Genomic DNA, 9112 nt, shown 5'->3' with positions numbered 1-9112 from the left:
CTAATGTGAATCATGCTCTGATTCCATGTAGAAATATGGTGATAGAATTGCAAGTTCTCAAGAAATTTAATCTAAATCAAGAGACACAATTTTACTCTATTTCTCCATGGAAATTAATTCACAATTTAGAACAACATTTGCAAACATGCATCAATCACATACATAAGTACACATATTTATCTAGGGGAAAACAACTAGAGACACAATTTTACTCTATTTCTCCATGGAAATTAATTCACAATTTAGAACAACATTTGCAAACATGCATCAATCACATACATAAGTACACATTAATTATATGAATAAATAATGCATTACGATTGCTTGCTCGCTCTGAGCTCAACCTGAAAGTGAATAAATGTTATCACTACTCAATGAAAATATCTGACCCAGACTTAGGAAAATTATGCCTCCACCTGAGCTCCTATTTCCTTGCGCAAATCCTGATGAAATTGGCCCATATTCTTTAGGAATTTCCTCCAAATTGGTTGCGAAATTTCCAAGGATTGATCAGTGATTGCATGCAACACTTGTATAATTGATGTTACACTACCTTGGAATCTCCACCACATCTAAGAAATTCGAATTCCTTGCATGCATGGGCTATTTCTGGTTGATTGATCAGTTAACTAGATAATCTCTGAGTTAGACTATTGTCCCACTACACAATTTTCCTCCAACTAGTTCTATTAACTGTTAGAACTAGTTTCACTGAGTACAACTAGAAATAACTGAATTGGATTGCTACAAATTAGCAATCAACACATGCAAATTGAACTTCAAGCCAACTAACTTGAATTTACTGAAGTAACTGAGTGACAAGAGCCATGTCACCTCATTTAACTCCCTCCTAGTTGTCTGCTAATGTGGAAATTTTGAATTTACTCAACTTGACCAAGGCTAAGTCAAATTGAGCCTTTCTTGCTACACTTCTCAACATAATTGAAAGGAATACATTTATTTCTTTATGCATTGTAACATTGAACTGAAACCACATGAAAGCTTGGTCTAATTATTTTAGTAAGCCAAGGTCAAAATTTTAAATCTCGTTAAAATATCAAGGTTATTTTATGTAACTATAATAGATTCAAACCAATTTTAAAGGCTCTATCCCTTCTATATGAAGGGTAAGGCCCAAATTGTTTAAATTTTAAATTGGATGGGTAGTATATAAATGTATTGTGTTATGTTAACCTTTATTCAATAAAATCAATACAACTATTGTTGGATTAAAATGATATTTTTTAATCAATATTTATAATTGATCTAAACAACAATTACCAGATTCCTCCACACCATAACGATTTTCTTTGCATACAAATATAACACTTCTATCAGATAACATATTTCTTTGAATTTTCAACTAATATAATATGCTTATTGTGTGCAATAATCCAAGTTATCCTTATAGAACAAGTTACAAGTCATTGATATCCTACCTCGTTGCAAGGACATGTACACCTATTCGATCCACTAATGTGGATAACATGCTACAAATATTGAGTGTGTTGGGGAATACATACATCCATAAATCTATGTAGAACTCCATGAAGTCAATTTGATATCAATAGAGATGCATCTTGATGCATGCAGAGTAACCATATGAATACAAAGGTTTTAAAGGATCTCTACCTTATATATTTCAAGTTCATGTAGCAGATTTTCCTCTGCAAATCCATAGGTGACACTCTAAATGGTTTCACAACTTCAACATTTGATAAACATATGTGCATTCATTGAGAAATTTGTTTCAAATATCATATGTTACTAGTGATGAGGTTTATATTGCAAGCCAAATACTGTAAGGGAATTAGTAGTTGTTGTAAAAATCGGAATGTTATTGTTGTAGTTGTCGTCATAGGCCGTAATGATGGATCCCTTTGCTCTAACTAGAATAACTTACTAAAAGCGTCATTGTATATATTTATCAATTCATGTATATATATATATATATATATATATATATATATATATATATATATATATATATATATATATATATATATATATATATGTATGTATGTATGTATGTATGTATGTGTGTGTGTGTGTGTGTGCCCGTAACCTACTAATAGATCCAAAGTTGAACTTTGTAAAAACATGGCTATAATTAAGGGAATTTTTTTTCAAATGTAGAAATATATCATTTATTTAGAATAAAAGGAAAATTGAATAACCAAGGAGCAACGTGAAATTCAGCATGAAATCATCCTTAACCATATATGAGTTCATTATGCGAATTGTAAATTAACTTGTTGAACCATTAACTAACCATCCATAATTATAAACTTTGTTAAGCATTTCCTAGCAAGGAATTTCATTAACTCTTGAATAAAAGTGTTAGTTATACCTACCACACTTATATTAATCTTAAAATAGTTCCAATATCCAAACAAATATACACAAGGAAGTAATAACTCTTATAAAGAGGAAAAAATGAAATATTTACATAATCATTGTCTCTAGGTATAGGTATAGAGGTAATACCCATAATATATCAGTGTTAATCGTGAATGTATACACTGTGCTACTCGGTAGTCGATGCACTAGGATGGGGTCAACTCTGTCGTAACAATACTTCTCCTAATTATCTAACAGGATGAGAATCATTTGCTAATTAACGAGTTATAGAAACCAATCATGATATTATTCATAGAATGTAGATATTACCATAGGTGCTCAGGTTGGCAGCTGTGGTTATATCCTAAACTTGTAACACATTGCTATAACGACTCACAAAATTAATTGACAAATCATCTAGCCACTTGGAACTTGAATGATTTCTAGATATTATGCCAAGCTCCAGTTAGAAGGTAATTAGTTAGGTGATAATTTAATCACTAGTCAATAAATCTATATTCAAGCAGTCACTCAATGGCGTAGATTTGTATGTCAACTAGTGGCTGGGTATTGATAATGAAAATGAGAAATGTATATTGCATCAATATCCAATATCTAACCATTAATTTTTCCTCTAGGAAATCACCATTGGAGAAACTCAACCAAGCCACCATTGGAGAAACTCAACCAAGCTCTGGGTTGCTAGTGTGTCAATGCAAATTATCTATTGGAGTCATTGTATTCTGAGAGAACAAAAGTCACTCCTTTTGATGACTAAAGTTATAAGATTTGATACTAACTTTCCCTTGAAATTATTATGATTCAAATTGTGCCATTATGAAAAATTAATTTGTGGCATAATGATTTATGAGGAATTACTGCTATCGATACGTTATTTTATGAAAAAGAAAAAGAAAAAAGATGTTCATGGTTATTGTCTTTGAGATTAGAGAAGGGGGCTGAGGAAATCCATTATTCTTTCGCTTAGATGGTTAGATAAATAATGAACCCTCACCTAGGCGTTACATGTTTCTTGGTTACATGTGAAGACATGTGGAATGTGTAATCACGATGCTCCTTAAATCCACATTTTTCAAGTGAAGAGAAACACGGTTTATTTTTTTGTTCACATGTTTCTTGGTATATGAAGACATGTGGAATGTGTAATCATGATGCTCCTTAAATCCACATTTCTCAAGTGAAGAAAAGCACGATTTTTTTTGTTCATACCATTAAATTAAGGGGTCATATGTTGTAAATCATAAAATAGTCCACTGCAGTGGTTTGAAACTAAGCTAAATTGCGAATATTTAAGTATGCGAAAAGAATGAAATTGATACTTATTATTGTTGAAAGTGATTGTTATTGATGTCAAAGGTGTTACTAGAAGGAAAAATTACATAATCAACTAGCATTTCTCAAGGTTGGGGAAAAACAAATTTTTGAATATAACATTTCTCATGGTTGAGGAGAAACAAATTTTTGAATATATATATATATATATACACATCATGTCAGTGTCACAAGTTGACCCCAATGTTGGTATGCAGATCATTATAAATAGGTGCCATGAGGTGGAGAGATTAGTCATCACTAAGGAGTAACTCAGATATGATATTGGAGTCTTTAGCGAAAGACAAGGGCAACATAACAAGGGTTCACACCTTGTGAATCAAGAGGAAGAGCGCTATCAAGTAAAGAAGTCAAGAATAAGAAAGCACGCCCCTACCCATGTTGTAGGTGGATTTTTGGCACAATTTTTTGGGAAAGTATTTAGTTTTTGCTTAAGAGTTAGCCACCAACCAAGTTCTAGTTGAGGTAGATAGTGCACCCAAATTTTTTAGGAGGTTTAGCCTTAGTTAAGAGTGCACCTGAAGCCTTTGATAAGGCCAAGTCCTAGTTTGTTTTGGTGTGGGTTTGTAAAGCAACCTAAAATAAAAGTGTTAATTGATTCTTATTGGATAGGTTAGACTTGAAGCTTGGAAAGTCTAATTAAGTGATGAAATAGCATGTCACCTAGAGAAGAAAAAGGGAGTAGTTCTAGGTATAAGTTGCGAGGAGGGAAAACTTTCTTGAATAGATAATAAGCCAAAATATTGACCCTTGAATAGTGAACAACAAAGTACTAAGCTGGGTTTAGTTATAGAAGATTGGTGTTATCATCTATTTGGCAGGTTGGAACCTAAACAACAATAATTTGGTGCTTATAAAGGATTGGTGTCCTTATTTTCTTGACAGGTTGGAGCCTGCAATATTATAAGTTGGCGCTTATAGAGGATTGTGTCTTCACAAGAGTTCCTATAACATTGTAATAAATTGAACACTGTTAAAAACACATTGAGTGTTTTTCTCCAAGATAGGGTTTTTACTTTAATCTTTGTGTTCATGCATTGTGTTAATGGTTCCCCTCCCCTGCTCTTAGTATCACTACGTATTTCTGAAAATTATGTGGTCAAAATAGGATGAGAAAATCTTAGGATTATAATATAAAGTGATAAAGTTGCTTCTAATTGAAAATCTACTTTATATATATATATGTGTGTGTGTGTGTGTGTGTGTGTGAGAGAGAGAGAGAGAGAGAGAAAGAGAGAAAGAGAGAAAGAGAAGGGTTGCCTTTAAGTAATGAATAGTAATTATTTTGAACACTTGTTAGCATAAGTTAATATGTTATTAAATTTCAAAAGAAATGTATATGAGATTTCATAGAATGGTTCATACATCATTAATAAACATGGGAAATGATGGTACAAGAGGAGAAAAGAAAAGTGGGTACCATTTTACTTTAATAATTAAGGATAACGAACATTAGAAATAATGGTACACGAGGAGGAAAAATAAAGTTGGGTACCATTGTAGTTTAATAATTGGAGAGTGTAGGTCGTGTAGTGGGGACGATTTGTTTTCTTCCTCCCCACTGGGATTCGAATCTCATGCTATGAGATATTTGACTATGTAACACGATTATCTACCTTGATTCTTTAGAATAATATGTAGATGTTGTTCGTGGATGTAGCTAGTACTAGATTGGTACAATGAACCACATAAAAAAAAGGGACACTACACACTTCAAATGGCATGCTCTACATGCTCCCTTACTAGGTACACTTGTTGTGACAACCTCCCCTTCTTCTTAGGGTTTAGCCATAAGAGAAAGGGTGATGGTAAGAGATTGAATCAACATCCTTCTACGATGCCCAACTACTTATTTTCCTCTTATGCTCCTTCTTATAGGCAACATTTATGGCTTTCTAGATTTGGTGACCATGCCAACACTTTGTGGGTGCATCCAAATAAACATACAATGGTCTTATGCTCCTTCTTATCGGCAACATCTGTCCTTCTCTAGATTTGGTGAAAATGCCAACACTTTGTACATGCATTCAAATAAACATGCAATGGTTTGGTGGATGACAAGCTTCCACCCGCTTTCCTTCAAAAATCATGGCTCCTCTCTAGATTTGGCGAACATGCCGACACTTTGCATGCACCCAAATATGCATAGAATGGTTTGGTGGATGACAAGCTTCCACCCGCTTTCCTTCAAATATCATGGATTGAGTGGTACTAATTTATTGGTTTAATTATCATATAATAAGCAAAAGAGGGTAATCTTCTCCTTGAAAATACAGTCTCTCATGGTGTGCAATTCAATGACTTCACTCCACAAAACAACAACCTCTTCTAGGAATATCACTAATATAGGTAACCACTTTATTATGGCAGCTCACTTTTGATCACACATATTCATCGAATTGATGGACAAATTAATAAAAAACACCACTAACAAACCAGGGATCAAACAATGCTTTAGATGGACCATAGCAATCATTTCTCACAAGATTTCAGGAAATCTTTTGCCATTTAGATAAAATTCTTGCCCAGTTAAAAAACGCCTAATGACACCCACTAGAAGGGAAACCAATAGTGGGAAACTGTAACGACGAATTTCCAACATGAAGCCCAGTATTGTTTCTTGATTTGTAACGGATTTTTACAGAAGATTACTCATTCCATTCATTCAATATAATCAACTCAGGGTACCCTTTTGGTAGCAAACAGCTCTTTCTCTGAAGACGCGGATCGAATGCTTTTCTCTTTTGTTTTTCAGAGAAAGAGTTGTGAGAGAAATACACACCATGCCCAACAAGTACGCTGTGCTGGTGGGTTGCGACTATCCCAATACCGCATATGAACTTCACGGATGCGTTCAAGACGCACTGGGGATGCGAGACTTGCTGATTGATCGTTATGGATTTCACCAAAAGAACATTCATCTCCTCATCGATTCCGGCGAGTTGCGTAATATGAAACCCACTGGCGAAAACATACGCAATGCTCTCATCGATATGGTTGGCCGTGCCAAGTCTGAATCAGACGTTCTATTTTTTCACTACAGCGGTCACAGCACTCGCGTTCCCTTGCCTGACACCGCCAACGATAAAGAGTGTATTGTCCCATGCGATTTCAACCTGCTTACAGGTACCACTTGCCCTGCTATACATCTTTTTCTCTCAGAGGTATTCCTTAAAACACAAAGTTTCAAATTATTATTATAAATCCAACATTTAATCACCTTGTTATACATGTTTTGGTTACCAATCCCATTGTATATGTTTTTGTTTTAGTTTTCAATATTGATATAGCTATTTTTGTTTTAAAGGGTTGTTTAAATAACTAATAATAGCATTTTTCCAAACAAAATGAGGTAAATCCAATGAATTATTTTATGGTTTTGAGAAGATAATTTTATCTTTCAAAGCAATTTTGAATTGATATGTGTCTTATCACATAACATTATATTTAAAAATAATAAAATAATAATTTAAATCAACAAATTAAAAATAATAATAATGATTTTAATTAATATATTTTAATTTCTATTTTAATTTTACATAATTTTATATAAAAATATAAAGCAAATTAAAGCAAAAATAATTACCTTTTAATATGATGAAAGAAAGTAATTTTTTCATTAATTAATATGGAGATGCGCAAGAAAAAAATTAATTTGGTTTTTAGTTCCAGGTTTCTTCACCACTTAATATGGAAATGAATAAAAAAAATTATTCAGGGTTCAGGTTGAGAAAGAAATGTAATTTCTTAGCTACTTAATATGGAAATGGTAAGAACAAGAACTAATATTATTGATATGACATGATGTGTAATTCATTATACATTCAATTTACATGTGACATATATATATATATATATATATATATATATATATATATATATATATATATATCAAAAAAATATTTTATTATCAATCCTAAGTAAAATATTTCTTTATCTACATTAAAATAACATAATTATTACCATTTAAATTAAAAAAATTATTATATTTTATCCTTCTGTACCTAGGAAGATGTGTAATTTATTTCATTTTTAATATAGAACTAATATATAATATTTTAAAAATATCAATAACAAAGAAAAATTAAAAATGAGTGAAAAAAAAATTCAATGTACAGTTTGAGATTTTTTTGTAGCATGAAACATTATAAAGAGGGAATGATTAAGAGAATTATTTTTCCGATGTTTTATATGGATTATAGATTTGATATACCATATTTTAAAAAATATTAATAATAAAAATAATTAAATGTATGTATAAAAGGAAAAAATTGACTAGATTTGTTTTAATATTTTATTGTGGATAATATGAATTATAAATAAAAAGGTGTCTTATTAAATCACTGATTAAGATGAATTTAAATTTATAAACGCAGCTGAAAGATGAAAAGCCTAAAATTTATTGAAATATAAAATTAATTATTAGCCAAATTGTAATATCTGCATATTTACAGCTGAGGATTTCCGATTTATAATGAAGGACATGCATCCGGGAGCAACTTTCACCTTGATTTTCGACACTGGGGTAGGCGGAGGCTTGATTGACAAGGATATGGAACAAACAGATTCAGATCAAGAAATAGCGCAGCGTTCTTGGAGGAGACCGTTAATGCCATTGGACTCGTTGCTAAACATATTCAGAAAGCGAAGCAGGAACTCTGATATGGAAGCTGAACGCATTAGAGAGTTTCTGTATGAGGAATTTGGTGACGCAGCCAGCTACACAGTTAGAAGGCTGTTTAATCACGTGGATGAGGTTAAACAGCTACATCCCGACATGGGCATTTTGTTGAGTGGATGCAGGCCCCACGAGAATTGTATCGATGTGTGCCCTTATGGAGATCCAAGAGGCTATGGAGCTTTCACTAATGCTATTCTAGGACTTCTGAAAAAAAAGCGTGGGAAGCGTTGGGACTCCTTTACCAACAGGGAACTGGTTTTGAGTGCCAGAGAGTTGCTGCAGGGACAAGACTTCACACAGCATCCATGCCTATACTGCAGTGAGAGGAATGCCAACAGGATTTTCCTCGAACCCAGGTAGATCTTGTGATTAAAATGTATTGGAAAAGTTGCATCGCAGCAGTAACGAAGGGAGAAGAAATGCTTTCATTCCTTCATTTTGTGATATTGTCAGCAGCAATATTCAGATAAATATTTTAATACTTTATTTTTAAAAATATATTATTTTATTTTTTATAAAATTTAGTTTAATATAATTTTCATTTTACTCTTTTTTGGTTAATACCTATAATAGTGAATTATTAATAGTTATTCCCCAACTTAAAATTATACATAATTAAAGTAATGTTGTAACATTAAAGTATTAATAAATAATATCTAGTTATCAGTAAAACATTTATATGTAAATTTTGTATTATATAGATATATAATATGTTTTTGATTTTTATAATTAAGTTTT

The 9112-nt window shown here is 32.2% G+C and overlaps 1 pseudogene; it reads left to right on the top strand.

The window, feature by feature from the left end:
• Nucleotides 1–6476: 6476 nt before the first annotated feature.
• LOC149158446 (metacaspase-9 pseudogene) lies at nucleotides 6477–8734 on the top strand (annotated as a pseudogene).
• Nucleotides 8735–9112: the final 378 nt, after the last annotated feature.

This window comes from Pinus tabuliformis, chromosome 5_2 (genome assembly GCF_031772625.1).
Source record: "Pinus tabuliformis cultivar Carrire ecotype Pingquan chromosome 5_2, CPIR1, whole genome shotgun sequence".
In the NCBI taxonomy this organism is placed as follows: domain Eukaryota; kingdom Viridiplantae; phylum Streptophyta; class Pinopsida; order Pinales; family Pinaceae; genus Pinus; species Pinus tabuliformis.
Note: the sequence above shows the minus strand (reverse complement) of the source record. Positions and strands in the feature narration are given on the sequence as shown.